The following is an 11,243-nucleotide window of genomic DNA, read 5'->3' on the forward strand; positions in this document are numbered from 1 at the left end:
AAATAAGATAACAGCCCTTGCTCAAGGTCACCGGAGGCAGAGCTGGGAAGAGGGCTGTCAGGAGAGCGCCGTCCAGCCTCAGCACTTTGCAGAGGACAAGCGGCCCGGTGTCTGCCACGCACAGCCCAACGTCTGCTCCATGATGCTCTCCCGGGGCTGCCCCTGTGCTGGGCAGGGTCTTCTGGGGGTGATGCTTGCTCTGGAGGCCCTTGTTGTGCTCCAGAGGGAGATCAGAGTGGGTGAGGTTGCCTCTAACCAACAGAACATGCTCTGCTCCCCGAGCTAGGATGTCTTACGCTGTAAAGCCTTCAATTTGGGGACGCACTTGCACAGTGCACTGGTGCAAACCCTGCTGTTGTGGGGTCTCCCGTGAGGAGGTCTCTCTCTGAAGACAAAGGCCAGCACTGATGTGGTAGGGCTTATTTGATAGTCACGTGCAGGGAACATGGTCTCATCAGGAGGCTACCCCTTCCCCTGCCTTTGGAGAGGTTCCAGCAGGGCTAAGGCAGGTTGTAAAGGCCATGAGCAGAGAAGACATGGCAGCTCCCTCTGGTAGATAACCAGAAAGCTGTAGGGCCTCTCCCCAGCTCTAAGTTCACACCATGAAATAAATTGCATGAAACGTCCATGTGGTGCTAAGCCATGGGGCAGCTTTGAACCTCCCGACGCCTTTCTGCATTCCGCCCTTTATTTTGGTGCTGTAAATAATCCCACTGTCTCTCTCTAGGACATTGTGTTCCTCATTCCTCCACGGTTAAAGCCGTTGACTTAAAGCCGTTGACCCCTGTGCCAGCTGGTGAGACCAACCACGTGTCCCTGCAGTGATGGAGGAAGCCTGGGAAGCATTAAAAGTTGGCGGTTCCCTTTCAAGTGAGTGTCTCCCTCGCCTGGCACCATGGAGCCGGCGGCTCGGCCACGTCTGCCAGTGAGAGCGTGGCGTCCAGCCCAGGCCCAGGAGCTGCATTCCTGGGTGAGAAGGAAATGGTGATAACCAGCCCTGGGAATCTCACCGCTCCAGCCAGGCTCTGTGGGGTGACACGCAGCCCCCACGAGTGACACGCAGCCCCCACGGATGACACTGCTCACAGCGCTGCGGCTGCTCGGTGGGTACCGAGCCCTGCCCACCCTCTGCTCGCGGCCGGCAGAGCAGAGCATCCTACAGCGCTGGGCACGTCCAACGCCCTGCTCCAGGAATGGCCACCTCATTCCCCATTCCTGTGGGAGTTCGGCAGCCCCAAATCTCTGCTTTCCCACCTGGCTGAGGCACGCTACTGATTTCAAAAGCTCCTGAAGGGACAGACAGACAGACAGGGAAGCAGGACACTCCACCTAACTTCAGATGTCCCCTGTGCAGGCATCGCAGCCTGAGCGACACAGCATCCATGTGGAGCAACAGCCCTTCAGGACCTCCCAGATCCACCTGGAAGCACCAGTTTCTCTCCACAAAGGCTGTCCCGCTCCACCTACAGCACCTCCATCCCAGACCCTGGCTCTTACCCACCCCTGCGGCCGCACAAGCCCTGCTTCCTTGGCAAAACTGTCTGAAAGCAAGGAGCAGCTCTGGCCACAGGTCCCAGGGAGGGAGGGGGGGAGGCTGCCTGCAGGTCCCACCACCGGCAGAGCTCCCAGGAACCATCCCCCTCTGCCCCGGGGGACGCGCTGCCTTTCCCCACTGCCTCTAACCTGAGGGCTCCAAGAAAGTTTTCTCAGCATTTCCAGCAGTACTGAATTATTACCCTCATTAAGTGCAATATATCTGCTAATATTAATCATCTGCAAATAAATCCACACATTCCAGCACTCGGTATGCTGTTATCGGACCAGAAGATAAACAGCTCAGCAGTCCGTGCACCCAGGGCTCCATGTTTGACTCAGGGAAGTCCCTGTGGTGTCTTTCCATCTCCCAGTGCTCCCCGGCTTTCTGGGCAGCCCCGATGCTCCCCAGACACTCATCCATGCCCAGCACAATGTCCTGGTTGGTCTGTTGGTGGCCACATCCCAAGCAGAGTGGCTTGGGCCACGTGCGGTGAGTTTGGCCGAAGCAGAAAGGGGCAGAATCAAGAGTTAGGTTTATAGTTACGGAAACTGGAATTTGACCAGGACTGCACCTCCCGTTGCAAGAAATGCCAAAGGACCATCGGTGGCTGTACAGGGGTGGTTTCTCCATAGGGCAAGAACTTGCAGTTCCCTGATCACACCCACCGGGACTTTGGAATAGCAATGGGGACCTGCCAGCCCTCCCCGCGAGCTCGCAGGTCCCCACACAGCGGCAACGGGTGGTGAGTCTGTCTGTGCGGGAGGGACCCCTGGGTTTGAAGGGGACAGAGCAAACCTGAAGGTCTCATGTAAGTCAATCCCTGCGGGCAAATTATCTTGTAGGGGATTGAGAACTTCCTCGGGTTTTGCCAATGCTGGGTGGGCAAGAAACCCAACCAGTCGTACTTCTGTCCTGCCAATGTCCCGGCCCAAGCCCCAAGGAACTGCACCACGGGGTCCCTTTGGCTGGTTTGGTTTTGCAGCCCCGTGTAACTGCGTTTTACTGTCTGTCTGCCAGGGATCAGTGACCTTCCCTTGGACCTGGCATCCCCGCTGCTGAGCTTGCCGGGTCCTACACAACGTGCCTGTCCGGGGCCTGATGCAAAGAGCAGACAGCTCGGAGGACGAGGAGCACCAGCAGCCTCCTCGCCTGGCTGCTCCTGTTTCACTCATGCAGCGAGTCAGCTCTGGGATTGTACTTTTCACACCAGCTCGATTGAAATTAAGTTGACGTTGCTCCCAAAGCTCAGAGCTGGGCTGGTCCCTGAGGTGAGACCTGTCCCCTCTGGATGTGCAGACTGCTGCACAGCCCCTCTGCTCGTCAGCTTCTCTTTTCCAAAGGCAGACGGCTGTGATTGCAGTGGAAGCTTAAATTCAGGGCTCTATGGTCCTGTTCCAAGCTCAGATACTGATCCCAAACAGGTCGTTTGCCCCCCCATGCCCATGGCCACTTCTCCAGCTCCACAGCTGTGCCCACACTGGAATGTTTGTTTAGGAAAGCGAGGGGAAAAATATCTTTCATTGGTGGAGCTCTGCTAGGAAAAATGCCAGTTCAATGACAGCAAAAAAAGTCCCTTTTAGCATTAGTTGATCGTCCAGGCAGTTTAGCAATGCCGGCATCGCCTCTGCAGCAGAGATGCTGTTTTCTTCTGTGGTGCCTTGTGAGCAGGACCCCCGTGGCTGGGACCTTTGGGTGCTGGTGCTCCAGGATCCCTGGATTTGTCCCACAGCAGGGACCCCTGCGTGCATGTGTAGGCTGGTCCTCCTGCCATGTCATGTGCTTCCGTTTCAAAGGGCTCTGTGCGTATCAGGCTGCCCTTTAAAAAAACCACTTGATACGGGTTATTAATGATATTTACAAGATAACTGCTTGGCAATCATTACCTCTGTCTGTCAGAGGGCAATGAATCAGCCCCCTTTCTTCTGGCACCCCCTGGCAGGGTGTTCCTGGGGCATGCTCTGGACACGATGATTGATTCCCATAAGATGAGGTTTCTTGGCTGATGCCTTGTGCAGGTACCAGAGATTTTTACTCTGACAGCCTCTGGGAGCAAGCAAAGGCCTCATCATTGCCTTCTCCCTTCCTCCCACCCCAGCCAAGCCCCCCTCCTTCTCCCCACTCCCTCGGTGCCCTGCCTTCTCTCTCCCCTCTCCCTTTCCCCATCATTTTCCCCACACACAAGCCAAAAAATGCTCAGAGGGGCCAGCACATCCCACCTGCCCTGTGACCGCACTTTCGGATTGAGCCCAGAGCAGGGCAGGCAGCAGAGCCATCCCCTATGAACAGACAGCTTGTGCCGAACTGTCCTTGGGGATGATCGGAACGTGAAAGATTAATTCCTTCCACAGCAAATATGTGCCACAGCTTCCTTCTAGTGACCTGTTCCTTCGGTGATGTCCCCTGCTGATGTCCCCATCCATCTCATCATCTCTGACATCCAGGCTGGTACCCAGCTCCAGCACTCTTGAATCCCTCTGGGAGGAGAGGAGACCATGAGCCTGGACACAGCTCAGCACCGTGGCGCCAGTGTGGGTCGCGGACGCGGTGGCAGGAGGGGACAAGCCCTTTCCTCTAGTTTGAGCTGGCTCATCCCTGCCAACACGCATGTCACACCAGTGCCTTTTTCAGCTCAGAACGTTGCATTTCCTGACACATCGGTGAATTCCCAGTCTAGGAGGCCAACCGGCACCTCTCGGAGTGACTCCCAAGCCTGCAGCTCCCAGACAGCCCACCCCAGCACCTCCCCGCTCCAATTCCTGTCCACTGCCAGGGGCATCCGAAGAACTTGTCAAACTCTCCTCCAGCCGAGCACGTGGCACAGGTGTGGCTCCCGCCTGGGGACCGTGCCTGCAAGGCTGATGACAGATATCCCAGCCTGATCCGCACCGGCACATCCCCGTGCCACTAAGAGCTTCAACCTCTTCCCCACGCAAGGAGACGGAGACCGTGCCCTCTCTCCTGGGCAGGCAGCAGGGGCTTCGCCTCTCTTTCCTGCTCCTCTTATCCCTTTGAACCTGGAAATAAGAAAGAAACTGCTTTCCCCTGCCAATCCCACCTTCAAAGCCCGCGTGGCGGGGTCCGGCGCTGGCACAAAGCGCACCATTGTCCCTTCCGGAGGCGGAGAGTCGGCCGGAGCACAAAGGCCGGGGAGACGCTACCCACCGCCCCGGGAAGCTCGCCCGGGCCAACAAAAGCATCTTCTCCCGCCCCGAGTCCAAAGCAGGCAAGGGAGGGGGCCCGGGGTGACGGTGAATATGAGCTATTGTCACCGAGAGCACGGAGGGACCTGCAAAGGTGATCAAACGGCCCAGGCCTGAGCGGGAAGGGGTGGGGTGAGGGGGGACATCCAAAAAAGCCCTTGTCCCTCTTCAGATCTCTCCTTATCTCCCCTGGCTATCTCCTGGGTTTAGCCTGGGTGTACTTGCTTGCAATTACCTCCTCCAAGCCAATCAGGCGCCGAGCACAGCCCTCGGTCCCCTTGACTGAGGTGATTTATAAATGACTCACTGGCTTATTTGAGCACAGACCTCTGCACACCTCCTTGGGAGCACCTCTCTGCCTGGGCTTTCTTGCCACATCTGCGGCTCCCCTCGCAGAATCGGCCCTTTCTCCGCCCGGCGAGGCGCAGGTAACCCAGCTCCAACAATCGTGCTCTTTGTCTGGGTGGGCGTGGGGGATTTACACTCTGGTTGCACTGCCACTGGGTGTGAGTTTCAGTATTTGGAGAACTGGTACTTCTTTTTTTTTTTTTTTTTTTTCCCTCCCTTCTCTTTTTCTCCCTGCTTTTGCAAAGGGGATTTACAGCAGCAGATTTACTCAGGAATTAGCAACACCAATGATCCAAGAGCCTGATTTATGAAGAGAGGCTGGAAGAGCCAAATATGTGAAATAATTATTACTAGAATAAATCCTGCCATCTTATCCTAGCTGGCTCCTGCTGAGATCTGGGGGGGGGATTTGCCTGATATAGGAGGGGCAGAGCTGATGAGAGACCCTCTGTTTCTGGATACTTGCACTATCAGAACTTTCTGTGTATGGGACTACGTGAAGTGGTCCCTGCCCTGAGGATGTTGCAGCCCAAATTTGACTTTGCACATACAGGCATAGCAACAAAGGACGTGGAGCCCAGTGCCTGTAGGCAACGGTTGAGGAGCATTGGTCTTGCACAGGAATCTAACTTAGGCAAGAGGTCTTTGCTGAAGAGGAGATCCTGGTGCATGGATGCATGGCTGTGGGCACGCAATCAGATTAAGAGAGAATTTTAAAGCTGAGAATGAGAAGTGGTCCCAGTCTGAGACCTGTCAGACTGGGTGCAGGGTCTCCAGCTCCTCCCAGTGCCATTTCATTGGACGTTTAGGTCCAGTTTGGGCAGGCTCCCTCATATATAGGCAAGAGAAAATATCCCCATAAGCCTCCTCCGTTGCGGTAAACTGCTGTTCATGCAGCTAGGATGCTTTCTGCTCTGCCCTGATAAAATTTGTCCACACCTTATTGGTAAGCAAGCTGAAAAGCTGGGGACCTGTCCCTCTTTCCATTGAAGATAAGTCATTGGAGTGACATTTGTAGCTGGCTGCACAGTATTTCTGCCCCAGGTCAGAGATCTCCAATAGAGAAATGCTGTACCATCCTCTGTCTCTGGGGGAGGACGGACTGGGTGACCCCAAAGGTGTTTTTCCTTCTCCAAGAGCGAATCCGCAAGGGTGGGGAGCACGGGCAGGAGCGAGCTCTCAGCAGGCATCCAGGCTAAGCGTTCCCAGGCAGTGCAAGAATGCTGCGGTCTGCAAACTTTTTAATTCCTTGGGATTTGCATTGCCCACCTGCTCTTCAAAGGCGGAGGGCAAGGTCTGTGTCAGATGCATGGGGAGAGCAGGGACTCCCGGCAGAGAGGGATGCCAAAGTTTCACTTCTTTTAAGTGTGCTTTCCAACCCTCCCTCCTCCCCATCCCAATGGCTCTGTATGCCGAGGGAGCAGCAAGGGGATGGGGAGGATGGACACGTCACTTTCCCGGGGGCAGACTCAGGTGCCGTTAAGATCAGGCACCGCTCTCTGCCTGCCGAGGAGCTGCCAGCCTGACCCCAGCACGGCTGTGCCACACTCAGCAAGGTGACAGCTCTGGGGGACTGCAGGGCAGGGAAGCTGGTGGCTTTTGGAGGACTATGATAGGGCCATATCTGCATCCCGGACCGCAGGACCCCAGGCCACGCACCCGCTGCCTCACCCCAGCCCAGCGCTCCCTCGGCGAGGCACGGCGCTGGATGCACCTGCAAAAGTAATGGAGAGTCAGGGTGGGGTTGAGAACAAGTGGGTTAATCAAACAAATCACAGCAAGAGAGGGCCAAATCTGGGCTCATTTACCCCGATGTCAGCGCAGAGCAGATCCCCGTGCCCATGGCATTTGCTGCATTTACAACAGCATTAAAAAGAGCCGAAGCCGAGCTGCTGAATATAAGCATTTTACTTAATAAACACCCTCTGAGCCAAACACTTTGGCTTCACTTTCAGTAGCTGGCAGATGTCTGCAGATCTTATTATTCTGGTTACCAAGTGCAGAGCTAGTTTGGTTAGAAACTCATGTGAAGTGGTACATCAAACATTGGCACTGGCCCAGCGACGGCAGAACAAGAGTACAGTGCAGTGCTCCTGCCCGGTGCCTGCGCTGGGCTGGGTCGCTTGAAACAAGAAAAGGGCCATCTGCCTTATGGAAATCACCTATTTAGCACTCCAAATATTTAATCTAAACAGAAAGAAAACATTGATTTAATGCTTGGCTGCTCTGTGGCAAAAATGCAGGAGTGGAGGAACGGGACAGCTGCTCCCGAGGGGAACGTTAAAGCCGAGGCTGCAGCACGGTGCAATGAGATGGGAAGGTGGGAGCCGGAGGGAAGCAGAGATGTCTTCTCCCTGCCCCTGTGGCATACGGCTCCCTCTGTGCCTCCCCACGGACAGGCAGGGCCACTTAGCACCTCCCAGCACCTCTCGCCCTCCTTTGCGCTCTCCCTCTCTCTCTGGCTTTTATTCCACCAGTCGTTATGATGGTTCCTGCGTGCTGCTCATGGAAAATGGATTGAAGCAGCTAAGTTTTGACCGAACTTTATGGACTCTGGCTTTCTGCCTTTTCTGAGGCTAAAAGCCATTTTTGGGACAGAATATTTTTCATAACCGATCTACATCCTCTTCTAGCGTCAGCCTCAATTTTCAAAGGGCAGAGGTTAAGAAAAAGTTAAACTCCACGGCCAAAAGTTGTGTATATTCAGCGCATGGCATCATGCGTGCTCAACCCCTGAAACACAACCACCACTTCCCTGCCTCTGCCTCTTCCCCTTCCCCAGATTATCTGTATTACTAGGAAAGGTGTTTTTACCAATATACTTGTGCCAGAAACGTGAGTCTATAAATCTGGCTTTACTACCCCAAGTTCTTCCTGAATCAGTTCGTTTGTAGATGAACCCCATGGCAATTCAGAGCCAAAGATAAAACAAAACTAAATCGGATCAAAGCAGTTTTAACTGCGAGCAAAAAGGTGTGCCCAGTGAAACGGCCCAGCTGAAGATGCCAACCTGAATGAACGTACTGGGGGTCCCTTGGTGAGGAGCTCCCGGCGTGGCCCATCAGCCAGACTCAGATGCCAGGAGGTCAGAGAGAGAGTGAACAACCCGGGAGTGCGGGGGCGGATCCGCTGGGCTGATCGGCGCCCGATAGCGGAGGGGAATTATACGACATCCTTTTGAAATACCTGAACTGACTGACAGCAGAAACCTCCTTTTCCTCCTGCCCATGTGCTTTGTGAGCCCAGCTCGACACCAGAGGCGCGAAAGGGAGAAGGACGCGGGTGCGCGGCAGGAGGGTGAGGCAGAGTTCAGCCTGGTGGAGCACCCGGCGCTGCAGCATCTGGCACCGCAGAGCCCGGCGCTGCAGCCGCCCTGTCCTCCCCCACGCCGTGCCCAGGCGAGGAAGCGGAGCAGAGGTTTTAGGGGAGGAGGTGACGGCTTCCTCGCCTGACCTTGCGAGACTCCGGCCCTTTCAGCGTGTTGCCCCAGGGCTTCCACGGCACCTGCAGCCGGAGCGGCGAGCGGGAGGCTGGGAGTCGCGGCGGACACAGTGCTGAAGGCGCCGATTCAGGGGAACAGGAGTCAAGACCTTGCCCTGGTGTCGCAACCAAACCCTTGCACCTGTGCTTGCCTTCTCCAGGCAGACCTCATCTCCTGGGGAAGGGGAGAGCTGCTCTTTATAACCCTTTCTTGGGCAACAGAGCCGGGAGAGAGGTGTTTTTAATGAAGATTCACCCTGGATGTTGTGATCAGACCTCTGGACTCCATCAGCTGAGAAGCCATCAGCAAGGAGGGTGAAGAGGGGGGAGACAAAGGAGGGAACTTTTTTTTTCCCCTTAAAATGCAGCAGAGGCACTCCCAGAATGTCCAGCTCTTGCACTGGGATCAATCTCGGCCCTATATCATGCATAAGGCAGTGATCAGTTTGCTTTCCCACTAAATTTTGACTCACGCTCCCCGGACTGGAGTCCTTTTCCTATGCCTACGCCAGCAAAGGAAAGTGGCTTTATGCCAATGGCTCCTATCAACACTAACCAGAAACCTCAATGTGACTTTCCTCTTCCCAAGCACAGCTATCACCAGCACAGGGACAGAAGATAAGAGCTTAGTAAATGCATTTGCAAGATGAACACTGGGAAAAAAGGTCCGTGCTTGGCATGCACAGGTTGGTTTGCATGGCAGGGCAGGGATCAGCCAGGCAGGAACTGATGGGACTCTTAGGTGACGACTTACTGGGACAATATCTTTCACCCATATCATATCCTTGGAGTGAAGCAGTTCCACCTTCATTTGTTGCGTACGCCGAGTATCACATCTCAGTTATGTACTCAGTGTGTCACAACTCCAAAACTCCAGGCTCAGTGGACTTACCAGTGAGGCCAAACGTCACACTTCTCATCCTCATCCACTCTCGCCAACCCATTGGAGGAATGGGCTTCCTGAAAAGCTTGTAACGGGGGCTCCGCACTCGGGAGTTCTTCCCCCAGACCTCATCCTTTATTTCCATGACCATACTGGAACAGAGCTCTTGAAAAACCTGGTCCCTGCAAGGCAGCAGCTTACTGGCATTCTGCTTTTCTCTCCACACACTTTGCATTGCTTCAGTGTCCTGCCCCAGCTGCAGGATTTAAACCAGCACTGCAGCTTGCCGTGGTCTTATCCCATCAACACCACGACAGCTGGTTTTGCCTTTTGCTCGAGGAGCAGTCACACAGCTCGTTCTCTTTAATTCCAAAATCTCAAAGGTTTAACCTGCTGTTTGATCTAGGGCAAGGCCAGTGATAAGCCAAGTCAAGAACTTGACTCTGTCCGAGACGCTGACATCATTAGCCTGTTTGCTTAAGATGGAATTTAATCATGGGGGATATTTTTCCCTCTATACTTGCCTTGTTTATTATTTTTCCTGATTGCCAGCACTTTCGCTCAGCAGGGGAAGTTCATTAAAGAGCTGTGATATCATTGGCCGACTCAGCCTGTCTGATGGCAGGCGTGCTGCTCAGCGAGTGATGGAGCTCAGAAATTAAGCTGAGAGAGACTTCTTGCACCAGAAACTCAGCTGGGTTTATCAACCCTTGGAAGCATGTTGCCAAGCCTGGATCTGGGCTACAAAATATTCACGAGGGAGAACTGGAAATCTAGAGTGGAGCTGTGGGGCTGGGACTTGGAGAAAGGCTGGGCATGCTGGGAACCTGCTCAGCAATGGGATCTAGAGCAAGGCTATAAGGCAGGGACAAGACTTGTGCAGGCTGACGTGGGAAAACCAGGGAATGACTGTTTATCAGATGGGCTTCTGGCAGGAGCGGAGGGACTGGGAAAGAGCCTAGGACACTGCTTGCTGTCTCGGCCTGCACCAACCGTCCAAAAGGTAACGCTTATAATTGCTCTTGGAAGGGTATCTCTAGCTGAAAAGGAGCAGCAGGGACGCCAGTGTGTGCATGCCTGCAGAGGGCACGGGATTAAGCACTGGAAGGGGCATGTCTCCTCTTTCAGTTGGTTGGCACCTAGCTGGCCCCCCAAAGACATAGGCTGGGGACCCTCCCGAGTCCGCGCGGGTGCAGATCGGAGCCTGGAAGCAGAAACACCCCATTGCTGGAGCTGTTTTGCAGTAAACTGCCCTTGATTGCCCCTGTGATCACTAAAGCATCCATTGCAAGAGTGGGGTTGATGACCTCCCTTTCTAAACCCATTAGCTCCTATTTGCATAATGATTCCGTTGACCTAAATTCTCCCAAAAGTTTCGGCTGCCTGCATCATGCTTTCCTTCCTGCCCTGGACGGCTGGGCCACACTGCTACCTATTACTCATGTCTTCCAGCCCCGACTCCAAGGTCACTGCTTATCAGTGAGGACCGACATTAGTCCCTAGGGATAGACATTTGGCCCATCCTGGTTCCGCGGAACTCGGTGTCAAGGTGTGTGCTGACTTTAGCCGAAAGAGGAGAGAGGAGGATCTGGTACATGTAAATCACTCCGTAACTCTCAGCAACCTGGAGCTTGTTTCTTGATACATTCTCCTGCCTGAATCACCACCTTTTTCCACCCCCTCTTCTACTCCTCTGTTGGGCAATGACCCATTTAGATACACGCCATACCACAAATAATTACCAAGATCCTTGTTTTATATCTGACCACTTCCTCCCTCCACTCCCAGCCTCTTC

Source organism: Leptosomus discolor, chromosome 21 (genome assembly GCF_034619465.1).
Source record: "Leptosomus discolor isolate bLepDis1 chromosome 21, bLepDis1.hap2, whole genome shotgun sequence".
In the NCBI taxonomy this organism is placed as follows: domain Eukaryota; kingdom Metazoa; phylum Chordata; class Aves; order Leptosomiformes; family Leptosomidae; genus Leptosomus; species Leptosomus discolor.